Source organism: Aedes albopictus, chromosome 3 (assembly GCF_035046485.1).
Source record: "Aedes albopictus strain Foshan chromosome 3, AalbF5, whole genome shotgun sequence".
Taxonomy (NCBI): domain Eukaryota; kingdom Metazoa; phylum Arthropoda; class Insecta; order Diptera; family Culicidae; genus Aedes; species Aedes albopictus.
The window spans coordinates 321,651,390-321,676,600 of record NC_085138.1 but is presented as its reverse complement, the minus strand read 5'-3'; the positions used below and the strand labels follow the sequence as shown (position 1 = coordinate 321,676,600).

The 25,211-nt window shown below is 39.7% G+C and overlaps 1 protein-coding gene across 1 annotated transcript in view; it reads left to right on the top strand.

Moving 5' to 3' along the window:
- Positions 1–82: 82 nt before the first annotated feature.
- LOC109401266 (LIM domain-binding protein 2) overlaps positions 83–25,211 on the top strand; it is a 90,727-nt gene continuing 65,598 nt past the window's right edge. The window contains exon 1 of the mRNA XM_062842791.1: positions 83–337. The gene's annotated coding sequence lies outside the window, so the exon portion shown is untranslated. The remainder of the gene's footprint in view (positions 338–25,211) is intronic.

Here is a 25,211-nt window from a genome sequence, read left to right as displayed (position 1 = left end):
GAAAAGAACAGCAAACATTTATTATTTTCTTGCACACCCATCAGCGAGCGCTCGTCGTCGTTGTCGTCGTGTTGTTGGTTGGGCTTCTCTTCGCACTCTGGCTGCTTGCTGATGTTCGGTCGAAGTCGTACATTATTTTAAAATGGCCGTCCGCCATGGTCACGACGGATAACGAGCGATAGTGTAGTGCGAGGTTTATTCGTGAAAAAGGTGTTTCTGATGGCGTCTGTAGTCACGTTCGCGATCCTAAAGTCCCTGTGTTGTGTTTGGTGAACGAAAACAGTGCGACTCAGTGACGGAAGTGGCAGAAATCCGTCCGGGAAACATCCGCCGGAAGGTTGGAACCATTTTTTTTCTACCACTGGGAAGACTGAAAAAGCCTCTCGGAGTCTCCGGACGCGAAAAAACTTCCCGGGAGCGTTTTTTCCTTTGCTTGTTGTCTGCCTCTTCTCGCGCAAGTGTTTTTGCTGGTGCTTCTCGTGCTCTCTCGTTCTGACGTACGGCAAACGGTGGCCGATTTTTTTTTGTTTTCCACTTGTGGGTGTGTGCGTGGAAGGTGGTGTAGTTGCGTAGATTTGGACGTCGGTCGCTGCCGTGCGCGAGTGTGTTGGTGCAATCGGTGAAAAAAGCTTGCGAAGAGCCACGACAGTGTTGCCGTGTTTGCAACCGGAGCTGCAGGAGTACTGTTATCAATGAGAGACGATTTTTATCGGCAAGGTGTTTACTCGGCGCTGAGTAGTTCTCATTGAGGAATTAATGCTAGCAGTGGTAAGATTTTAATTCTATTTTCTTAGTTCATATTTATTCTTATTTTGATATCAATTTAAATAATTGGAATTTCGATAGACGAGGTGAACACAGTATGTATTTGTTATTAGTCTTGTCCAATGAAATAGGTTAAAAATGTAATTTGGACATGCACGGCGATGTATGTCTTGTTTCGGAGAGCTTATAGAAGTAGATACTTCTCAATATCGATTATTGGATCAAACAGATCCTATTTTGATTACTTACGTTGAAAATACGCTTAACAATTAAGAATTTACTTCAAAATCATCGAAAATGTAAATTATTTCACTAAAACCACTCAAATGCACAGGTATGCAAGACGACATACACTTCACAGTCATATACAATATTCACCTCTAAATCGTTGAAATAATAATTGTAAGATATTTCAAAGCCTTAATACAATGAAAAATGTTCAATAAAGAAGAATTAGGCAGCCTTTCTCTTAACATTCATCTAGAACGCTTAAAATAGGTGGTGTCCAAAATGCATTACAAGTTTTCTACTGTAAATATATTTCGGTCATTTGACGAACTACACGGGGATGCTGTGCGATTGCATACTTGGAGGCGTATTCTGTGGGACTGGCGATATTTTCTCGTATTTAACAAAAACTGTAATATTTATCAAAATAGATGCCTGTTAAGCGGAGAAATTTGATTATTTGCAAGAAAATATTCGTTTATTTATGTTACTTTCATGATTTTGCAGTATTCATGGGTAAACGTTGAGATAATTGCCCTGTTCAAATTATATATATCTGAGGGTGTCCAAAACATATATTCGGTGTCCAAAAATTCTAACAAGCGATTGGAAATTGTGAATTTCTCAGCTGTGCGACTATGTCGAAGATGGAGTAAATAAAAATGCTTTCGTTAAGTTTTTTGTCACCAGGAACGCTAAGTACAACCATATTATAAGCGTATTAGTAACTTTGCAAAATAATCAATTGCTTTCCAAGGAAGAACGGCGACGATTTTTCCAACGTTGTCCTCAGCCTGTCCAAAATACAGTAGACGTTCGATAACTGCTACATGTTTACGTTTCACTTAGCGAACAAAATTCGATAACTGCAACGTCAGACAGGCGTCAACAACCCATCAATTGACGTTAAATGAACGTAAAATTCATTCGTCTGTTCATTTGGGCTAACATGGCGCACCGTTTTGACGGATAGCGGTGCGATAACTGCAAATTTGTTGCACTTATCGGACTTGCAGTTAAAAAGCATTGCAGTTAAACCACTTGCACCGACCGAACGTCTACTGTACATGGATTACCCTATGTATGTTAAACATGGTCGAAGTTGCTGCATCCTGCTCTTACTCATTTGTTGACGAATGGGTAAGAGTAGCATGCAACAACTACGACTATGCTCAACCTACTTCATTGCTGTCGCCACTCGCATAACAGTCCCATCTTTGCTGGGTTTCCTATTTATATGGAACTGTTTTGCGAGTGGGGCAGTTTGTTTAATAGCAGACTCCTTAAAAGCTAAAATTCACTCTGATCGGTACAACAGTATGATATCCCAATTGAATTGTCTATATCAATAATTGCGTAGCCTTATTCCTACGATCCTATAACAATTCCTTGAAACCAACACTTTGAAAGTCATTACCCCAAATAATACATTTTGTACCTCGAAAACCATTTCTCCGTAAAACCATGTAAACACGATTCTTTTTTTGCACGGATCTATTTTTGGCCATGACTCCGTCAATTTTTCACATGAAAATTAATACACAGGGAGACTTTCCGTGTACGAAAGAACATTCAAGAAAGTGGAAACCCTGGTGAAATTCTTGATAAAATTTCTGGAGGGAACTTTGGAGAAATACCTTGAAGAATTAGAGGACGTATTCCTACTGAAATTCAAATTGGCTTCTTTAGTGGTGTTGAGATAATTCCATATTCTAAATCTGCATGCCAAACTGAGCCGAAATCCAAACTTTCATCAATTTTGGTGGCCGGGAACCTATTTAAAAATCAATTTGAAATTTGTATGGGAGCGATTTGTCGAATCACCCCTCGTCGCATTCTGTACTGAGCGGAGCTGTCAAGCAGTTGCCCAGCTGTCAAAAGGTGATTTCAAAAACTCTCTTTGAAATTGATTTTAGATACCAAAATGAAGTTCTAAAAATCTGAATAAAATCATAGCGGCTCAGGAAAAGGTGCTCTTTCGTTTAAAAATAAAAAATCATTGATTTTTTCTTAATTTAAAAACCCAATTCCTGACGAAACTCCGTTTGTATTTTCTGTAGAAATTCCTTAGAAGAATTCCTGGAAATCTCTGGGACAATTCCTGGAAGAATAATTGAAAGATTTATTTTGAATTCCCTGAAGAAATCCCTTTATGGACTTCAAGTAAAACACGTAGAGATATCCACACAAGAATTCTTGAAAAAAAAATCTACGAGAATATCTAGAGCAATTCCTACAGGAATTCCGGTAGAAATGGCTTTTCAAGCCTAGCTTGAATTACAGGTGAATTTTCAGCAATATTTTTTGAAGGAATTCGAAAAGAAATCATGAGACAAACTCCTGAAGGAATACCAAGAGGAAATTCGAAGAGGTACTCCCAGCAAATCCAAAAAGGAAGTCCTATAGGGACATCTACAGAAGACTCCTGGAAAAATAACTGAAGGTATCCAAAGAAATTTTTCTTAAGAAATCTCGAGAGAGATCCCCAGTAGAGTTTCTAAAAAAATTCTAAGAGGAATTCCTGAAAAACTCCCTGCACAAATTCCTGAATAAATCTACAGGTTAATTTGAAAAAAAAATCTTAGAAATCTCTACAACAATATCTGGATACATCTTCAGTGGAGATTCTTTAGCTTCTCATAGAAAAAATCCTGCAGAATACCTACCAGCAAAAAAATTTTGGAAGAATCCCAGCAGCAGTTTCTGAAGACATTCCAAGAACCACATCACGGGAGAATGTACACATGAACATCACAGGTCACAGGAGGGATGCATTAGAATATATTAGGCAGGGAAATATCAGATGGATTTTTCATAGAATTACCGGAAGAATTTCTGGAGGAAAACGAGCAAATTTCCAATCCAAAGAGTCTAAGCAAAAATTCATGAAGGAATTGCAGCAAGAAAACTCAAAAGAATCCCATCTCAAATTCCTGAAAGATTTACAATAGAAATTCTAGGAGGATTTCCAAGAGGAATTTATGGTAGAATCTCTGGGAAAAAAAATCTTGGAGGAAATTTTAAAGAAATCCCTGTAAGAATTGTGACAGCAATTGCTGAAGCAATCCAAGTAGGAATTACACAGCATGCATTTCAGCATAAATTCCTGGAGCATCTCAACAAGTACTTTTTTCTGTTCGGGGCATACGCACTGCGACCAATACATTAGACGTTCGGTCGGTGCAAACGGTTCAACTGCAATGCTTTTTAACTGCAAGTTCGGTAAGTGCAACAAATTTGCAGTTATCGCACCGCCAAATGTCAAAATGGTACGCCATGTTAGCCCAAATGAACTGTCGGATGAAGTTCACGTTCATTTCACGTTAGATGATGTTGACACTGTCAGGCGTTGCAGTTATTGGATTTTTGTTCGATAAGTGAAACGTAAACATGTCGCACTTATCGAACGTCTACAGTATTTGATTTATTCTGTTATATCCCGTGTCCTTTGTATAGTGCATGTCGTATTAACTTATTACAATTGAGAAGATATAAAGTATTCGATTTTGGCGAGAGTCAAGAAATGATCCATGCATTGGAACCCTAGTTTTTGCTGTCTCAACCAGTGAACACCAAATAAAAGATTGCGATTACTAACCTATTTCAAGATCCATCTCGGCAAAAAGCAAACCGAGACCTACTGCCTGGTCTGTAGGACTGTTCAATTCAAACGAGCATTTGACTTTCAAACTTCTCGAACATGTTCAATCCAATGGAATGACGTGTTTAGACTGAGCAAATGACTTGAGTGTCAACTTGCATGCTCTTGAATGCATCTCAGTAGAAGCAAGTGTTTACGTTTCTCAACTCGTGAGGAGCATAAGCAAACTGAATTGAATTCATCTCGTTTGACAGATGACTTGAACTCAACTCACATGAATCGTGGGTTTAGACGGGGCAAGTGAGATGATTTCGTTTGAATTGAATGAAAAAGTTCAATATGTTCAACTTTCGTTCAAGTCAAGTGAGTTGCTCAAGTGAAATGAATGGTGGTGTTTTCACGTTCAATTGGCATTCAATTTTGCACTTTCCATTGATTTGAATTAAGTCACTTGTACCATGTGAACCAGGCATATCACTTTCAACGGAGTATGAACTGTAATAAGGACCGGGCACCGTTGAATCGAGAATCTTTAAAAAACCCCTCAACCATCAGCACGGGTCGCCTGACATCTTGGATTAGGGTTACCTGTTTGGTGGACTTTCAGCCCCGGAACTGGCGGTCCGAGGTGCTATTCTAAGCCAGCAGTTACACGGGCAATCCCAACCAGTAGATGATGATTAACCTGGGCTTGTTAGGGGAATATCTGTAAGTAAAAAGAAAATCGGGTTAAGTACGGTTCCTTTGAATTCCACTAAGAATTTGCATCCTTTGACAGATACAGGGGATGGCCAAAATGTTTGGGATAGGCATCTTTTTTTTCTCTCACAAAAAAGTTCAACAAGCTATAACTTTTCATGGAGCGCATCAAAAAATCTCAAATTTTGACTGTTTGTCAACCTATTATGTGTGCATCATTGGTACAAATTTGGGCTTGATTGATTAATATTTCGCAAAGTTAGAACCGTTCGGGTAAAACACTATTTTTCAGACAACTCATTTTTGAGGTGTCATATCTCGGAAACCAGTGAACCGAATTGAATGAAATTCTGAACGTACACTAACAATATGTGAATGCTTCACAAACTATTAAAACATAGGTGCTTTTTAAACGTTGAAAAAAGTTATCATGGATTGACACTTTTTGGATTTTTGTCGAAAAAATGTATTTTTTTTACATCAATGTCAAAAATTTTAGTGTTGATATCCGAAGATTTTCCACTTGTGTTCTCAAGTTATCTCTAATCAGACATATTAGAGCCTATTTAGGTTGAAGGAAGAACACATTTAGTAATTTTTGTGTGGTATTGTAAATTTGACTTATTTTCCTCTATATGGGTAAAAATTTCAATCCGGTATAACTTAATTCGCCGTGAAAAAATATTACATTTTATAACGTCGTATTAAGTATCAATATATTGTTGATAAACGTTAAAAAATTCATTCAGTTCGGTTTACTTGTTTCCGAGATATGACAGTTCAAAAATTAGTTGTCTAAATAATATTGTTCATGCAGTTGAAAATCGGATTTTTTGACACGCGAAAATCGAGTTTTCTCCTAAACCGTGTGTCGGACGTACGTCGGACACAGTGCGCTGGATAGAGGGCCAGGTCCGCTGTCCAGCGCACTACGTCCGACGTTAGGTTTCTCGTATGGATTTTGAGAAAATTCGATTGTCGGGTGTGGGGGAACTTCGGATTTCAACCGCGACGACAATAGTGTTTTACTCAAACGGTTCTAACTTCGCGAAAAGTGAATCAATCGAGCCCAAATTTGTACCAATGATGCACATATAATAGGTTGACAAACAGTCAAAATTCGAGATTTTTTGATGCATTCTATGAAAAGTTACAGCTTGTTGATTTTTTTTGTGGGAGAAAAAAAGTTGCCTATCCCAAACATTTTGGCCATCCCCTGTACGTATTTCGACCTCAACTGTAAGGTCGTCTTTAGTGTCTTGTACTTGACTCGACTCAATCCTCTGGGATTTTCTCCAGGATTTTTTTTTCAGGAAGTCTTTTGTGATTTTTTTTTCAGAAAACACTTTGGGACACTTTTTCAGGAATTCCCAGGGAATTTTTCTATGACTAACTCCGGGAATTTATCCTAGTATTTCTCCGGGAATTTCTCCAGGAATTCCTGCGTGGGTTTCTCCGGGAATTCCTCCGGAAATGTCTCTGGAAATTCCTCCGGGAATAGGACAAATCGGTGAAGTACTAGATTTGTAGTAATGAGCTGAATTTTAGTATGGTGAGAAGGTCAATTCTTCGTTTCTGCACTGAAATGGTGCAAAAAGCGTGGGTATTATGATTCCTTGCCTAATTTGATGCTGTTTGAGCAAAACTTTGGGCAACAGTGTTGTTGTTTTCTCCATTTCCTGCAACATAAACAACATAGTTATCCAAAGTTTTGCTCAAACATCATCAAATTACGCAACGAATCATAATACAGGGTTGTTACGAGAAGCGTGGAAAAAAATCCGCGTCAAATCCGCGCGAGCTAATTTTGAATCCGCGCCAAATCTGCGCGATTGTGAAATTAAATTCGCGCCAAATCCGCGAGAGTGTGGAAGTAAAGTTTCATTTTTCTACATTACGTATATATGAAACATAAAATTTGAACAATCTACAATAGTGTATAAAGAAACTGGAATGGATTGATTGAATGCCGAGTGGGAGTTGAACTGTTGATTCGTAAATTAACGCAGAACATGGGCATATAGTCTCAGCCACTGGCCCTACCGAGCACCTCTGCTCAAACAAAGAAGAAGAAGAAAAAAAATTAACGCAGTTTATTTTAAATGCTCTAAGCTATCTGCAATTTAAAGACGTTTTGTCACAACTCTATTTCATGTTTTTTTTTTTTCAGCAATACTCCTTCGATAATTTTTAGTAAAATCGCTGTAGACATCTACAGAACATTCTTGGAGATATCTGCCAGAGTTCGTCATTCAGAAGAATATACCAAAAGATTTGTGAAGAAATTTCTAGCAAAGAAAATATTGGAAAAGCAAAAAAAAAAATCATGGATCTATCCCTTGACCCGGGAGCGGTCGCGTCGTGTACTGAGTACATGTACCATGAAAAAAGCACGCTTGTGGTACACAACGTACGCGTGGTGCCGCTGAGGGTGGCCGAAGACGCGACTGCTCGAGGGTTAAAAATCCTTGAAAAAACATGAATTTCTGAAGTTTTTATATACAGTACCTGATACAAAATTTTTCGATGAATTCTTAAAATAATGAGCATGAATTTGAGTAGGACATTGTGAGGGTAATTCTTAGAAATTTGCAAAAAAAAAATGGAGAATCCCAGTGAGACATCATAGAAAGAAACTTAAACTTTAGATAAGTATTATCCAGGTAGAATACCTTTGGGCTCGTCTACGAATTATGTACACTGTAGGGGTGGCCTGGTCAAAGTCTAAGGGCCGATTTCTTCGCCTCGGCTTAACCGGTAAGCCAGGCTTACCCATATAGTTAAACCTGGTTTAACGCTTAAGCCAGGGTAAAGAAATTGACCCTAAGCTTCATACTAATTTCGAAAATTTTGTATGGACAAAGTCTTTGTATGAAATGGTCAAAAATAAGTCTACGTAGTTTATGGACAGCGTCTTGAGGAAATACTGAAGAAATTCCAAGAGGAACACATGGGGAGATGCCTGTACAAACAGAAAATACCTTCCTCCGCAGTCAAAATACTAAAAAATCCCAACAGCAAAGCAATCATTGGAGGAAACTCTGGGAAAATTCCTGAAAGACGATGTTGCATTTTTTTAAGATTTTCTAGCTGGTTTGAAATTCCTTCAGTTTTTTTTTCTAGAATTTCTCCAGGTACTTGTCCAGTTATTTATCCATGAATTCCTTCAAAGATTCTTCAGGGTTTTTCTCCAAAGTTTTCACCAATAATTCTCATAGGGATTTATATGCTTTTTTAAAAAAATCCTTCATGGTGCCACGGCAGTTGTTCTAAAATGATCTAAGGATTTCTACTACAAATAGTGTTATAACTAAGCGGTGTACCACTTTGAAAATTCCAACGGCGAATCTGTTGTTACGGGAGCTTTTCTAGTGGCTTCTGATGGATAGATTACTCCAGCCATGGATTTCTGATAAATATTTGTAATGAAATTCCTAGAATCATTTTTCAAAAGATCAGAAGATCAATCAATCCATGCGCGTATGGAATTTGTCCCCCTGTTCCAATGCCGGGCGCGCTTGTTATACACTACAGCCAGCGTGCACGACTTTAGAACTAAAAATTATTATAGTTTTGTCAGAAACTTCTTTCTTCTTCTTCTTCTTTTGATATTTCAACAGATTTTTTTACAGAAAAAATCAGGCATTACGATATAAATCACTGGAGAATTTTATATGTGAAAGCATTAACCCAAAAAAAGAAAAATGTTCATTTAAAAAGATCTTAAGAACAATATCAGAAAAGATCATTAGAGGAATTCCGGGAATACACCCTGAAGAAGACCCTTGATGATTACTTGGATTTTGTTATAGATTTTCTGACGTATTGGGAGTACAGCTCGAAGTTTAGTTTATTCCTCTAAATCTAATAGATAATAAGGACTGTATCGGAAATTAACTATAAACATTCAAAATGCTCTATCTCGAAGCACGGTTGGTCTTTTTATTCCGGTTCTTCTATGAAATCATCACAATATAGTAAAGTTTAGAACAGCTTGAAGAAATTTGGAAAATGTTTAGTATTATTGAAAATATGGTTCTATGAGTGTACCACACAAAATAACAATCTGTACAAACTGCATTTTTTTTTAAATTTTTAACGTTTCAATAATTTGTAGCGAAACAAAATTGTACGGGGAAAAATCTGGAAAATAATAATTACTATTAGCAGTTATGTGCACATAACATATCACTCAATATCGACTTTAAAAATTCTTATTTTGGATAGAAAAACCTCCAACATTAAGAATATGGTCTATCCCAAAAAACACCTACTTTTTTGTCGAACTTTGACGCTCTGTTTTAAATATCTTCAGAGGTTATAAAATTCCGTTCTCTGGTAAAACTATCTCTTCAATAGATTTAAATACAAACCCAATCGAAAAAAATGCAAAATTTCAACTTTATGTATTTTTTTAATTTGGGTAATCGTTCTTTGAAGACGCATAAAAAAAGAGTTCCTCGAAAAATGGCCTTTTTTCATTTTTAAGAATTGCCCTAAACTGCGTACGGAGTTTTTCTTGATAAAAATAATTTTCCTATATCAGAGCATTCTGGAAAAGAATATATTTGCGCAAAAATAAGAGAAAAAATCAATATTTTCCCACAGTTTTCGCAATTTCAAATTTTAAGGAGGTGTCTAAAATATTAAAAACATGTGTGCAATCTTTGAGATAAAAGTCCAAGTTAAATGATTATTTTTTGAAAATCAGAACTGAATTATTATTGAAAATCAGAACTGAATTATTAACTGAATAGAATTATATAGTATCTCCAAAAATAAAGTCATGTTTATTTCGAACAGATTATTTTTCAGGCGATTGTGAACGTTTATAGTTAATTTCCGATACAGTCCTTATGTTATGTCGGATGATCATTTATGAAGGTGAGAGAGTGCTAGCATGTTTTATAGTTAAATACTTATGTTGTAAAAACTAATTATGCAAAATGAAGTTGATCACTACGACAACAAACTACATAGATATAATGTAACTAACCTAGTTTAGTTCAGACTTCAGAGCTTTCTAGATCATTTTCGTATTGAATTATTACCGAAACATACTGCCCAAAGGCTCTAGAATTCATATCAACGGGAATAAAAGTTATTTCAAGCACTAAAATGGCTTAACTCTCAGTATTTTCATATACAAGATTCACAGAATAAAATTCGTCGAAGGGATTCGTCAAATGCTGGTTGGTTGATCAAAAGAAGGCAATCTCACACAAAAAACTATGATGCAAAACCAATTCCGCGCCAAATCCGCGCGAGGACCGAATTCCAGGGGCAAATCTGCGCCAAATCCGCAAAAATCGTGAAATCCGCGAAATTCGCGAAATCCGCGCTGTTGTAACAACCCTTATTAATTATTAATACCCACGCTTTTTGTACCATTTCATTGCAGAAACAGAGAACTGACCTTCTCATTACACTAAAATTCAGCTCATTACTACAAATCTAGTACTACACCGAACGTACCCCATTCTACCGGAAACCCTCCGGGAATTCCTCAAGAAATTCCACTAGGAAATCCTTTCAATTTTTTTTTTTGGATTTCCACTGAGAATTCCTTTAGGATTTCCTCCTGGTATTTCTCCGGGAATTCCGCTGGCGATTCCTCCTTGGACTCCCATCAGGAATTTCTTCGGTGATTTCTCCAGGATGTCTTCCGAGCAAGCCAAACATCAAAATAAATAGGGTAATTTTCCAATTGTTGCACAGCTAAAAATTCGCCAATTGTTGCACACCTAATAAGTATAACATGGAGTGTGCAACAATAGGCGAGTTTTTAACCGTGCAACAATTGGAAAATTACCCTAATTGTTCGAATTTTTTTTTCATTCGTCGGATTTTTGGAGGATTACGCTGCAATACGTGCATACATCAGAAATTTTCAATTCTCGGCGTGAAGATTTCAAGCCGTATTGTAGCCTACTATATAAAAAAAACTGAAAAGAAATAATGAATAAAATATTTTGAATGAACAAAACAGTTAAGTAATATAAGTTTTCCTAAGTAACTCGTTAAAAAATAAAATTTTCAAAAATTTGAAAAGCCACTAGATTAAATTTTGGTTTTGGGTTCTCATTTTACACAGTGACCGGCACAAAAAAAGATCCACCATGTAGTGATTACAGTTTCTAATGAACTATGCAACTATGCAACTACATGCAAAAATGATAAAATATACCTTTTCAATGAATTCACTATCCGTTTTTACATTGCTTTAGTAATCTATGTTGAAAAATGTTTGGCTTTTGAGGAATAAAGTGATTTCTGACAAGATTGGGAAAATTGCTTAAAAATTGGGTATGACAGAAAAAAAAAGTTCCACATAGCAATTAATTAGGGCCCATATAGCCGAGGCGGTAAACGCACGGGTATTCAGCATGACCATGCTGAGGGTGACGGGTTCGATTCCCGGTCGGTCCAGGATCTTTTCGTAAAGGAAATTTCCTTGACTTCCTTGGGCATAGAGTATCTTCGTGCCTGCCACACGATATGCGCATGCAAAATGGTCATTGGCAGAGGAAGCTCTCAGTTAATAACTGTGGAAGTGCTCATAGAACACTAAGCTGAGAAGCAGGCTTTGTCCCATTGAGGACGTTACGCCAAGAAGAGAGAGAGAGAGATAGCAATTAATTCTGAAACTTCAGAGTTAAGGCCAATTTTTCACAAGTTTTGCTTCTTGGTGTATGCTATTGTGATGTTTTCGACGTATGCAATTTATTTTGACATGAGTTTTATCAATTTCAGGGTGATATGTTTAGTAATTTAGTCATCAGTTTAAGTTTTTGAATTTATAAATTGAACTTCTAATGAAACAATACACTTTTCTACATTATGTGACAACATGTAACAGTTAAAAAAGACATCAAGTCTTACTATTACAAATAAAGATTCAAATAAATAAATAAACAGCAAACAGCAATTATTAACCTAATTGACAAAACTATGTATAAAAATGACATAAAAATGATTAAAAACTACTTTTCAATGATTCAAAGACTAAGTGATATGAAAGAATAGAACAACATAATACAAAAAAAAAATTACTAAAATTGGGAAATCTATGACAAATAACTGATGACTTGAGAAGCACCTTGAAAATTACATGGACATAACTACAAAAACAATCTTCCCACTTTCTACCGTAACCTTCCGGGTCAGTTTGCAACAGTGCCTTCTTAGATGCCACCCCATCCGTGCACGTATGGTAAACTGCTTCAGAGGGATTATGTCCTGCCCTATCAAAGGCCTAGTTTAGAGGTTTCATCACTATTCAGCGACCGGCTAGTAACCTTACAAAATGAAAAAAAAAAATATTGATAGGTACACAGCAATTTTTTTGAAATGCTTCCAGCGCAAAAAAAAAATCAGCAAAATAAATTGCTGAATTTCAGCACAACGTTGCTGATCAACTGTCGAAATTGCTGGATGGTTAACCGTTATGTGTCCGACAATCTTTTTGTTTTTTTCTACACCGTGTATTTTAAATGAGTGGTGGGTACCCGGGTACCCTGTCGGCCACATAAGGGTTAAGCAAGTTGAAACATAATTGCTGATACTCAGTAAAATCGTATTGCTGAATGAAATCACCACAAAAAAAAAATCAGCAAAATTTGCTGAATACCAGCAAACAAAATTTGCAGTGTAAGAACATTACGAGTTTGACTCGATTAAACGGGGACTTTAAAAACCCCGAATCGAGCTTTTTTTCATTTTATTACATTTTTTGTGTAAGGGCATCTTCATCGGTGTTTCTTCTAGGGATTCCTTCAGCAATTCCGTCTGGGAACTCCTACAGCATGAGTATCAAACCAAGTATGCCATCTCGGACATTCCTCCAAAAATTTTATAGATTCCTACAGAAACTTTATCTGGTGATTCCTCCAAGAATTTTATTTACGATTACTTTAGAAAGGCTATTTTGGATTCCGCCAGTAATTTCTGCAACGGATTCCTCCAGAAACTGCAACTAACCAAGTTTCTTCCTAGGATTCCACCACGGGTGCCTTCTGTGGATTCCACCAAATTTCTTTAATGATTTCTTCTAAGCGTTTATTCAGGAGATTAGGCTAGGTTCCAGCAATTCAATCTAGGATTTCCAGAGAGCATTGCTAGAGGATGCTCAGATTAAACCTTCTGGACCAGTTGTCAGCTAGCACTCGATCAATACGATTGTTACTCTCCGTGCTCTACTATTGTGATTCAAAAAATGGGTGCCACACGACAGAATACACTCGTCGTTGACTTTAGCCTATTACCATTCCGACCTAGAATAGGCGAAATACATAACTTTTTAATCAACGAAGACAATTTGGACATGAAATCTGTGAACGCTCTTCAACTGCACAATATCCGTAAGAATGTGCTTATTGAGTTGTTCATGTCTTGCTGGAAGTCAGCGGTATTAATGTTAGATTGTACGATCTACCATCAGAGATTCTCAATGTGGAAGTAGCTGAGCACATGAAACAAAACAGCTAGACGAAAACGGTATCACGAGAAGTTTCGAAAAAGTGCTTAATATTGGCTTGCAATCAGAAAAGCACAATATCGCATATTTTGCCCTATAGATTGCGGTATAGTTCAAAATTGTGACGTGTTGAAGCAAATCTGAGTCCGGATTTGGATTCAGCGTCCCAAAATCTGTCAGAGTCACATAAGTTTGCTCTTGAGACAAGAAAAGTTGCATTCATAAATTTATTATTTTGTATTATATGAAATATATTCAGTTAAGGACAGACTTGTTAGAATCCCAAGATGGCCGCCACAATGGCTGACTTTGGCACCTACTCGCGATTTCGAAGGCACAAATCTCTTTGTAAACAAAATCAGCGCACCTGATCTTCTTATTTTAAGCTAATTACGAGTGAGCAAGAACAGAATAATGAAATGGACTATTGTGTGAAGCTTGATTTTTGAGATTTGTGCGTTTGAAGTTCTGATGCAATGTTGAAGCGAGATTTCAAGACGTTTGTCCTTTAGCAGACTTTGTCCTAGTGAAGACGTTGCGCCAAGAAGAAGAGAAGTAATACTTTGGTTTGCCAGTATGTTCATGTTCGTTTATTAACATTTGTAGTGCTCAGTCAATTTCGGACAGCGATTGAGTACAAGACACGCAAACCGTTCTCTAACACAAACATCAAGATGTGGACAATTTTGTATTGCAACCTGAATCGAGGTGCCCCATTATAAGAAATCCCAGACCAAACAAACACCTGTTCTACTTCAACAAATATATCAACAAATCACTTTTCCATGTTTTACGATAGTGACCCCAAACTTTTGGCCGATACATCATTTTGAGGGGTGACCCCAAACTTTTGGTCGATGACATCAAGGATTAATTTACTTAATAACTTTTTTTCTAGATTTTTTAGCTAAGTTCTGTAAAAGGCAGTTGAAAGCTAATAGAAAATGGGTCATATTACCGCTCTCATCTTAAAATTTGGTCGACCTAACTTCCAGCGACACTGCCGTAAGTTTACCGTGTATGCACCAAACTTTGCGCAGTTAAGAAAAATCAAATTTCTAGTCGTTATAAAAAATACAAACAAACAAAATATATCATGAACAACATGCTCATACGATAGACTAATGATCCTTCTTTGAGTCTGCAATATAAAAAAAAATCATAATATTAACCAAAAAATACTTAAAATAGAAAAACTATTTCATTGCCTTGTTCCTAACTTTGCGCACAAAATCTTCGATTGTTCCTAACTTTGCGCATAGTGTGCCTAACTTTGCGCATGCTATGATTTGCTCAAAAAAGTAATCAAAAATGCTATTATTTAATGTTTGCCCATTAAACTGAAGTTATTCAGATTAGGTAGTGTGCTCTTAATTGATCTTTGTTGAAATATTTTGTCCTACGAGGGAGGGGGAACGGAGGCCTCCGGAGTTCTTGATTTCGTCTGCGGTTCGTATTAGGCACCTACCGTGTGAACAATCCAAACTTCATGAGGGGTTGTTTCCTGTGGCTAAAGATCAAAGGTAAAAGCTTCCTGATAAATGAAGTGACCGTTACGGATAGGAACAATAAGGGGTCATTTAAATATGACGTCCATCTTTGGGGGGGAGGGGGCTGGGGTTGTCTGAGAAAGTGTGATATGCCATGTATTAGGTATACTATGAAGCGTGACGGGGTGGCCCAGGGGAAGAGGGGGTTCTAAAAGTCTTAAAAATGGTGGACGTCATATTTGAATCGTCCCTAACATTGACCGCCGGAAAATCCAAATGAAGGACTGTTCACAAATCACGTCTCATTGTAGACAGATGGAGAGTGCCTGCCATAGTGCAACGGTTCATACAATTTTCTACTAATTTCTATACAAAATTTGCTACATGGCGAAGAGGCTGACCTGAAATTATCAGTACTGGTGCTACATAATATTTAAATGGTTCATAAGTCATGTATTCACGTTCAACAAGCATTTACTGCAAGTGCGCAAAAATTAGGAACGCAGTGCAAATAATGGTTCCAAACATTGCGCACCACTATTTACTAATTAAATTGAAAAATTTCTTACGAACTGTGATTGATATTACTAGAATATCATCTTTTTTGTCAATCAACTGCAAAATTAATCATCGTTGCACAGTTTTATCGAGGAAAATGTTGATTTTTAGTAGAGTTACTTCTTGGCAACCGTGTTAAGGCGAGGCAAATTTTGACATTTTTGTGTATTTTTTGTTTATTATTCAACATAAACAAAGATTTTATGGACATTAAATATTTGTCAAATAATGTTTATGTTTACACAATGCTAGTGCAATGATTAAACTGGTGAATATGTTGACATTTAGTTATTTGTTTCGTTATTTTACAAGAATGCGCAAAGTTTGGACCTGCGCAAAGTTAGGTGCGCACACGGTATATTCATTTTTTAGAAAATTTGGCAACTTTGGGTTAAGTTTACACACAATTTTTTTTGAAAAAGTTTCTTTTAAATCATGTTCAAAGTTTCTTTGACTTATTATCTTTTGAATGAAACCTAGGGTTTTGAAATCGGACGCAAATTGGCGGAGATATGGGCCTAAAAAAATGACATGTTTTTGAGGGGGTGACCCCAAACTTTTGAACGGGAGTGTATGTATATCTTCTGAAATCATGGTCCGGCAACACGGCAGCCAAATAAAGTACGTATTTGGAAACCCCAAAAGAAATTGAGGAGTGAAAAAAATGTGGAAGCAGCAGACACAAAACCTTCAAACAGCCAAGAGTAGAGAGCATTGGGTGTTTGCGTACGTATGTATGATTCTCCTGTTGAAAATCATCATCTCCAATAGCAGCAGCAACAGCAACAGCAACGGTAGTAGCGGTGCTGGATGCCAGTTTCATAAACGCTCTGTGTTGTACTGTGAACTCGGATAAATCTCTACTCTTCGCTTGTTCGACCACGGCCAGCACCAGCAACATCGCTCTCTAGTCCACTTTATCAAACCATCATCGATGGGTCCCGCGTCATAGCCGACGTCTTAACCGTCACGTCGGCCTCCCTCTAGCTCTGGTGTGTGGCCGTGATCCAAGTTCATTCGCGCGCTGCTGCCGCCCAAGTACAACAATAATTATCGCGCGTTGCTCAATGCAATACCGAAGGCGAAGAGGCTTGGTGTGAAAAATGTCGTGCGTGAAGAATGCAATACATTGAGTGCTGCGGTGATTTTTTTCTTGTATGACAGCAACAACAAACCGAAGAACAAGAACCGCAGAAACAGAAACAGAACGGAATTGGAGGTGATATCGAATCGGAAGGACGACGATCGGTGTGGTGCTGTGCTAGGAAAAAGTGAGACTCCTTTCGCGAAACACACGCTTACGCGTATACAGGTAGTGGTGTTTGAAGTGTGGAAAAGTATGAAGCAGCACGGTGGGTCTCTGATCGTTGAGAACTGATGAAAATTGGTGGTGTGTGGCGTTCAGGATTCGGAAAGCAATCACGATTTCTGTAACATAAAATGACAAATGGTGGTTGAAATACGTGAAAATCCTACTCAGGTACAAGTATTGAGCCTAGATTTATAGGCAATCAACTTTCTAAGGCCCAGTGACAAATGCCAAATAAATTGTGTTGTTATGTATATGTGTGGGTATTTTTGTTCTGTAGTCTTTCGTTAAAAGCTATTGACGTTATTGTTCGTTACATATTTCTGATCTTCTTTACAGTATTTCTCTCTCATTTGTCAAGTTTGACCACAGATTTTATCTTTTTATTTGATACTCGGATGAGACCAGCACCATTTCCCCGTCAATCAAGGTATAGTCTTGCTAGGAAGGTTTCTAAAATTCTATTTTTTTTCGTAACGAACGCATTAAACAAATTTATATGTGTTAATCGACCTTCCGAGCCTTCTATCGAAAGACTCCAAGATTCTAAGCAACAGCATATTCCACCGGTACGTCCACTAGACAACATAGAAACTGTGAATCGTCTAACAACGCCACAATCTTGTAACAAAACATAGTGAGTCCGCATGAAGCTGCCGTTAACGAGCAGAGTAGTTTCCAATCTACATCTGATCCCTTCTAGGAGGATTTGAAGACCACAGCTTATAAATTGCCGATCTACATCAAAGCAGTCCAAAAAATGAAGGGCCCAGGTTTCGACAACATCCTGAACATGGAGCTCAACAACTTAAGCCTCCAATTCTACCAACATCTGGCACAGATTTATGATCAGTGTCTCCGTCTCAGCTACTACCTCTCGTCGTGTGGTCAACATGTTGAACATGTTGATCGCAGATTTCAAGAGTGTCGCATCGTTTCTTAATGACCAGAATCTTGCTCACATCGTTGCCGAATCTTACCTAAGAACGGGTTATGCGATATTGAATCCATTGTCAAGATGCTTCCTCTCAGCACATTTTCAGCTTATGATTGTTTCTCGGCTTCGTCCATAAGTTCAAAGAAGTGCTTTAATCCAATCTGCTCGTAAGTCATTACGACCCGAGTTTGGACATTATCATAGCAGTAGACGCATCCTGCATGGTTCAGGGCCTTCATCATGCATAAGTTTCCCAAAGTCGTTCTCGAAGTGGTACCACGTGCATCCCTTCCTCTTACTAATGCTAGAAAACGATTTTCTGGAAATGGATCGTCGAAGGTTTCGTCATTGCTTCAACCCAACTGGAAGATTACATTGAAGTATTTCTTCAAGAAGCAGTCGGATTACTGCTATCAGATTACCACAAATTGAACCGTTCTCCAACAAATCACATTGCAAACACCGATATTCAACATTCATCAAGATGCCTTGCAAACGAGTTGACGATTTCTGTCTGACATATTACGGAGAGGTCATCCAGAAGTGCTATTTAACGTTACCTGTCACAAGAAGTTACGTCTATTGACCTAAAGTCGACGACAGCATTTCCGATTACGTCAAGCAGTGTGACAAATGATCGGACGAAATAAATGCAATCTCGGCAGCCGATCATCATTCAAGAACAAAATGATCGGTTCAGCTGGGAAAAAAATGCGTAGAGCCTAGGAATTCTCTACAAGCTGGAGCTGTAATATATGTTAATATCTACCAAACCAGTTCAGTGTTAGTAATGGGGTCCCCGGAATAACTTTTGAGGTTATTATTGGACAAACAAACTTCAATGTTCTATTCTTCATTACACGGTTTGACAATTTGAAGGTCATTCTGACAGTTCTGTATAAGTAAGACTGGGACGGCCATGATTTTTGTCCTTTTCCAGCTCACGTCTTCTTTTTCTTTATGGTTCTACGTCCGCACTGGGACTTGGCCTGCCTCGCTTCAACTTAGCTTTCTTTGAGCACTTCCACATTTATTAATTGAAGGGCTTTCTTTGCCTGCCATTGCATGAATTTGTATATTGTGAGGCAAGTACAATGATACTCTATGCCCAGGAAGTCGAGAAAATTTTCCCTACCGGAACGGAAATTAAACCCGCCGTCTCCGCATCGGCGATTCATAGCCTTAACCACTAGGCTAACTGGAGACCTTGCTCACGTATTATCTGTCAAAATTACCTGCGATCTGTCAAAATTTTCGTTCGTACAATAGGGAACTGCATGAAATTCTCTCCTTCTCTTTCACTCTAACAGAAATCTTGTAAACAACAAGGCCACGAAACTTCAAAATCCCATACAAAATCAAAACAGTGCGGTGCCCTATGAAGAATGGGGCACTACAAGCCGCGGTTGTTAAGATATTTCTAAGTCTGGCGTTTGGTGGCCTTGTTGGGACTTCAACGAGTTCATCCAACACTAGAAGAGAACAGAATGGAAGTTCATCCAGACGCTTTCTTAGGAAAGGGATTGAATCCAGTTGTGCTTGTTTCACATGATATTACGAAGTGAGATGTATTTATGTAAGTAAAAAACTTATAATTTGACATGGTTCTTTCTTTTAGAGTTCAGATAAACTGTTTTAAGGCAGTGCCCTATGAACTGGACAGAGAATTTCTAGAAGAGTCACTGAAAAACTCCTGCAGGAATTTCCGAGGTAACTCTGAAGGATCTTGAATCCTACATAAAACATTGGAAAACTCTCAAAAGGAGCTGCCTTCAAATATCACGTAACAAATTTCTGCAGAAACAAACGGAAAAAAAAATTCTAGAGAAATCCTGGAAAGAATTCCAGGAGGAATTTCTTAAGAAAATCCGGAAGGAGTTACGGAATAAAACCCGGAAATAACTCCAGAGGAATCCCAGATGAAACCTCTTTAGGAAACTTAGAAAAATAATTATTCTGAACTGAAAATAATTATAAGAGATCGTAGATCTTCTTCAACTGTGTGCAGCCAGCGAGTTCGCGGCCGCCCACGAAGTCGCCTACCTCTACCGAGTTCTCTGCTGAATATTGTTTTCGCTATTCTTTCTTCCGACATTCGCGCTACGTGTCCAGCCCACTGAAGTCTGTCGTATTTTATACGTTTTACAATATTCGCATCTTCGTACACTTGGTAAAACTCGTGATTCATGCGTCTGCGCCACACTCCATTTCCTTGTTACCTTCTTGAATTGTCCGTAGCAATTTGCGCTTAAAAACTAGAAAAACTTTTCGGTCCACCTCCTTTAACGTCCACGCTTCGTGACCGTAGAGGGCAACCGGAAGACTCAGCGTCTTATACAGAGCGAATTTTGTTTGCGTTTGCAAGTTACGGAACCTAAGCTGACTACGCAATCCGTGAAAGGTCCTATTCGCAGCCGCAATACGCCTTTTCACTTCACGGGAAACGTCATTGTCACATGTCACAAGTGTGCCAAGATAAACAAATTCTTCAACAACTTCAACCACATCCCCATCAATCACTACCTCAGCACTAACACCACTAGGCTTGCTTCTGTCTCTACCCGCTATCATGTACTTCGTCTTGGTAGAGTTAATCGTCAAGCCTATCCTCGCTGTCTCTCACTTCAGAGGAGCATAGACTTCCTCCACTGCCCTACGATCGATGCCGATGAGGTCAATATCGTCCGCAAAACCGAGGAGCATGTGCGACCGTGTGATGATAGAGCCATTCCTCTGCACGCCTAACCTCCTAATCGCTCCTTCGAGTGCAATGTTGAACAATAAATTTGAAAGAGCATCCCCCTGCTTCAATCCATCCAAGGTCACAAACGACGTGGACACTTCGTCCGCGATCCGAATACTTGATTTTGATCCATCCAGCGTTGCGCGTATCAGCCTAATTAGTTTCGCCGGAAAACGATGTTCTGACATTATCCGCCAAAGCTCATTTCTTTTCACTGAATCGTGCGCTTCTTTAAAATCAATGAACAGTAGGTGAGTCTGCAAGTTATATTCCCGAAATTTATCTAGGATCATCAGCAGGATAAAAATTTGATTCGTCGTTGATCGGCCCTCACGAAAACCAGTCTGGTATTCGCCGACGAAGGACTCTTCAAGAGGTCGCAGTCTGTTGAACAGGACAGGCGACTGTATCTTATACGCCGAATTTAAAAGGGTAATCCCTCTGTAATTGGCACACTCCAGTCTGTGCCCTTTCTTGTAGATTGGCCACATGACGCCATCCAACCAGCTGGTGGGCAATTCTTCATTCTCCCAAACCTTTATAATAATCTGGTGGATTGATTGATGTAGCTGCTCGCTTCCGTGCTTGAGAAGTTCGACCGAGATCTCGTCCTTCCCAACAGCCTTGCTGTTTTTCAGCTCTTTAAGTGCCTTTTCAACCTCATCCAGTGTTGGTGGTTTCACTGCTTGGCCGTCATCCATTATGGTAATCCTGTTCCTGGGTGCCCCTTCGCTGCTTCCATTCAACTAATCTTCGAAGTGCTCCTTCCACCTGGCTGCCACCATTGTTTTGCCTGTCAGCAAATTTCCTTCCCGGTCATTGCACATAGCGAGCACTGGCGCAGTCTTGTGTCGCGCCATTGACAGTTGCATAAAACCTCCGCATATCGTTCCTGTCCATACTTTCTTGCGCTTCAGCAATAACACTCTTCGTTCGTCACTCGTTGGCAGTCCTCGTTAAACCAACGATTACGTTGGCGTCGCTGAGCGGTACCTATCACCTCTTGCGCTGTTGTTGTCACTGCTTCGTGGATACTCCCCATAAGCTGTTGACATCTCCAGATCCGTTGGTCTCTCCTATCCTCTCGTCTAGCTTCTGATGGTACTGTGCACTAACCCCTTCGGCTGACAAGCGCTGGAGATTGAAACGCATCGTCCTGTTGTTTCTTGAACTCGTGACGCTGGATAATCGCGTCCGAATTTTTGCGGCTACAAGATAATTTTCCGAGTCAGTGTTCGGGCCTCTGTAGGACCTCACATCTATGATGTCCGAAAAATGTCGCCCGTCGACCAGCACGTGGTCTATCTGGGAGCAAGTGTCACCACTCGGGTGTCGCCAGGTGTGTTTTCGGTTATTCTTACGTGCGAAGTAGGTACTGCTGATTGCCATCCCTCTAGCAGCAGCGAATGTCACAAGGCGCAGACCATTATCGTTGGTAACAGAATGAAGGCTTTCCGTTCCAATGACAGGCCGAAAGAAACATTCTCTGCCGATTTGCGCATTTGCATCTCCGATGACTATTCTGACATCTTGTTTTGGGCACTCTCCGTAGGCCATGTCATCGGGTTTGTCGTTCGTTGGCGCATAGATGCTGATCAGGTTCTAGCTGAAGAATGTGCCCTTCATCCTCAACTCACAGATTCGGTCGCTTATCGGCTTCCACCGAACAACTCGCTTCATCTGCTTCCCGATCACTATAAAGCCAACTCCGCGTTCTGCCTTATCACCGCAGCTGTAGTAGATGTGGTACTTGAATGAAGTGTTGGCGATGGGATCCACCGCTTGGAATTCGCGTTTTCAGTTTTTGCCAGCGTATCTCCTGGATAGCAGCCACATTAACGCCGACATTCTACGGTTCACAAGCCAGGAGCTCAACACGTGCGGATTCATTCAAAGTTCTCGCGTTCCAAGATCCGACTTTCCAATCATTGTCTTTTATTTGTTGCCGGGTCTGTTGCCGTTGAATCAATCCGTTTATTCTACTATTGCATTTCTGGGTGTTTGAAGGTTTTCAGTAGGCTACCTTAGGGAACGTCCATAAATTACGTCACGCAAAAATCGACCATTTTTAACCCCCCCCCCCCTCCCCCCTATGTCACACTTTTTGTATGAGTGCTCGAAAATTTTTGTATGGATCGTCACACTTCGTTGAACCCCCCCCTCCCCCCTAAAAGCGTGACGTAATTTATGGACGCTCCCTTACCGGGGCCGCGCTGCCTACATTACGTTGAAGGGGCTACCTTTTTAGTCATAGCTGACCCGATAGTCATAGCTGACACGCACCTCCTTGGTGAACAGACGCTCGGGACGTACTTCCTCAATCTAGCTGAAGTCAGAAGGACAACAGTGCCCAGGCTGCACTACCAGCCAAGCACACAACTCTTAGCTGGCAGTCTTCGTCATCGTTTGACCCGTGGAAGCATGAGGCAGGAACTTGTGAGGAACAGAGCTATGTTGGACGCTCTCCTTTATCGACTCACCGTTTTGCAGCCCTTAATCAAATGTACGAAGTTCAAAAGATGCAACATCAGCAAGAAATCAACAAACCATCAACTGAACTTCAAATTCAACAGACAGCTTATTCATTTGGTGTTTTATTTGTTTCTCGATTTTTAAAATAAAACACTTTTGTTCAATGAAGAGGGACACCGAGGAAAAATCATCATCACTATAGTACACTGACTGCTTGATTGTGTATAGCAGCAAGCAGCCCGTGTGCGATGATATGAAGCAAGCAAGCAAGCAAGCAGGCAGGCAACGAATCGCTCAGGTGGAAAAATTGCCGATTTGCAATCATCGTTGCTCCCGGGTTCCCGCAGCAACGCAACCACTACGCTATCGAGTCCAGTCCACTATCAGTGCGAATGATGATGGGTGTCTAATTTGCGAGAGCAATCGATGATTATTTTTGTGTCGGTAAAACATTCCAAGCCTCGGGTCGGTCTGCCCGTCTGTCTCTGGCAGCAGCATAAATCAAGTTCGGCGCACCATGTTCAGAAAGAATAGGAGATTTTGAAGCAGTTGCACACGCATTCACCTGTATGAAACTGACTGTCGTCGTCGGTGTATTGGTTAATTTCGTAAAAACAGTGTGTAAAGCGAAAGAAGAGAAAAATTGAAGAGCGAACCTTTATGGCTGAGGATTTTTTTTGGGTGAAACAACAGCAAGCAGGAACAGAGTATGTATCGTGAACGAAGTACGCAGAGATGGGAGCAATAACGGAACATGGGAAGAGACGGTAGGAAGCGCGCACATACAACATCGACCGTCACCCTCCGCGATCTATTTTCCGTTTGAGAGACAGAGAGGTGGGCAAAGCAGTGCGGTCTCGTTCTTGCTAGCTCAGTTGTTGTGATCAACACTGATAGGTATTAGGAGAGGCCGGGGTTCAATGATGTGATTGGAAAGAGAATACATAACCTTCTACCACGTACTATCACCATGCAAACAACCATGTACGGGGATAGGAATGACGACACCACAAAGTAAACTTTGAAACTTGATGTTTACATGCGGGACTAGCCTACCTTGTATTGTATACCGTGGGGTGTCACAAAACACGCAAGTCTGCGCGAAGATCAGGACATCAGAGCACCATATGAGCTTTCGATTCAGTATTGCATTCGAACCTTCTCAGGGTACTGCAGTTGTACAAGGTAGACGTGGACCTGGTCAGATCAATGCAGCACGCAATGGGAATGTGGAGTACGTCCCTACATATAACACCCATATAATCGGCAGACTAGCTGTGTTTCGGTCTAGAACTCTCAGCATCAGAAGCCTTGCCAGTCATAACAGCCTCAGCGCAGTACTCAACCAATGCAACTAAGGCTACCACATTACCCAAACCTTCTTTATGGACGACTTGAAGCTGTTTGCGGAATCCGTACATCAACAGCTATGACTTGTAACAAAGCTCAGCATCGACATCCGGATGGAGATCGAAGTTGCCAAATGCTGTTCAGTATTCAGTCTATCCTCGCCGGGGTCAAATAGTAAATGCCAGTTGCTTCCACGTCAACATCAACGAACCATAGAAGATTTGGTATATGGTCGGAGATGAAGTCTGCAAATACCTCGGGTTTCTACAATTTAGAGGTCACACATCGATCAAGGAGAAGTTGCAGGACTTCTGCATGAATCACTGGGTCTTCCAATGCAAAATTTTGTAAAACATAATTCCCCATTGTCAACCAAAACCCCTTCTGACTCCATGATCCTCTATACGTTCAATATTGGCCGTACGCAGCAGAGTGCACATCAGGGAAAAGACGCTCTCACACAGAGGAACTTTCAACTACGACGACGTCGTCGGGTCGGTTCTGTCGGTGGGTAATCAATGTCTCACACATACTCTCACAAAATAAGTTAAATTTACACCCGCGCGCGTCTGTTTTCTCCCCC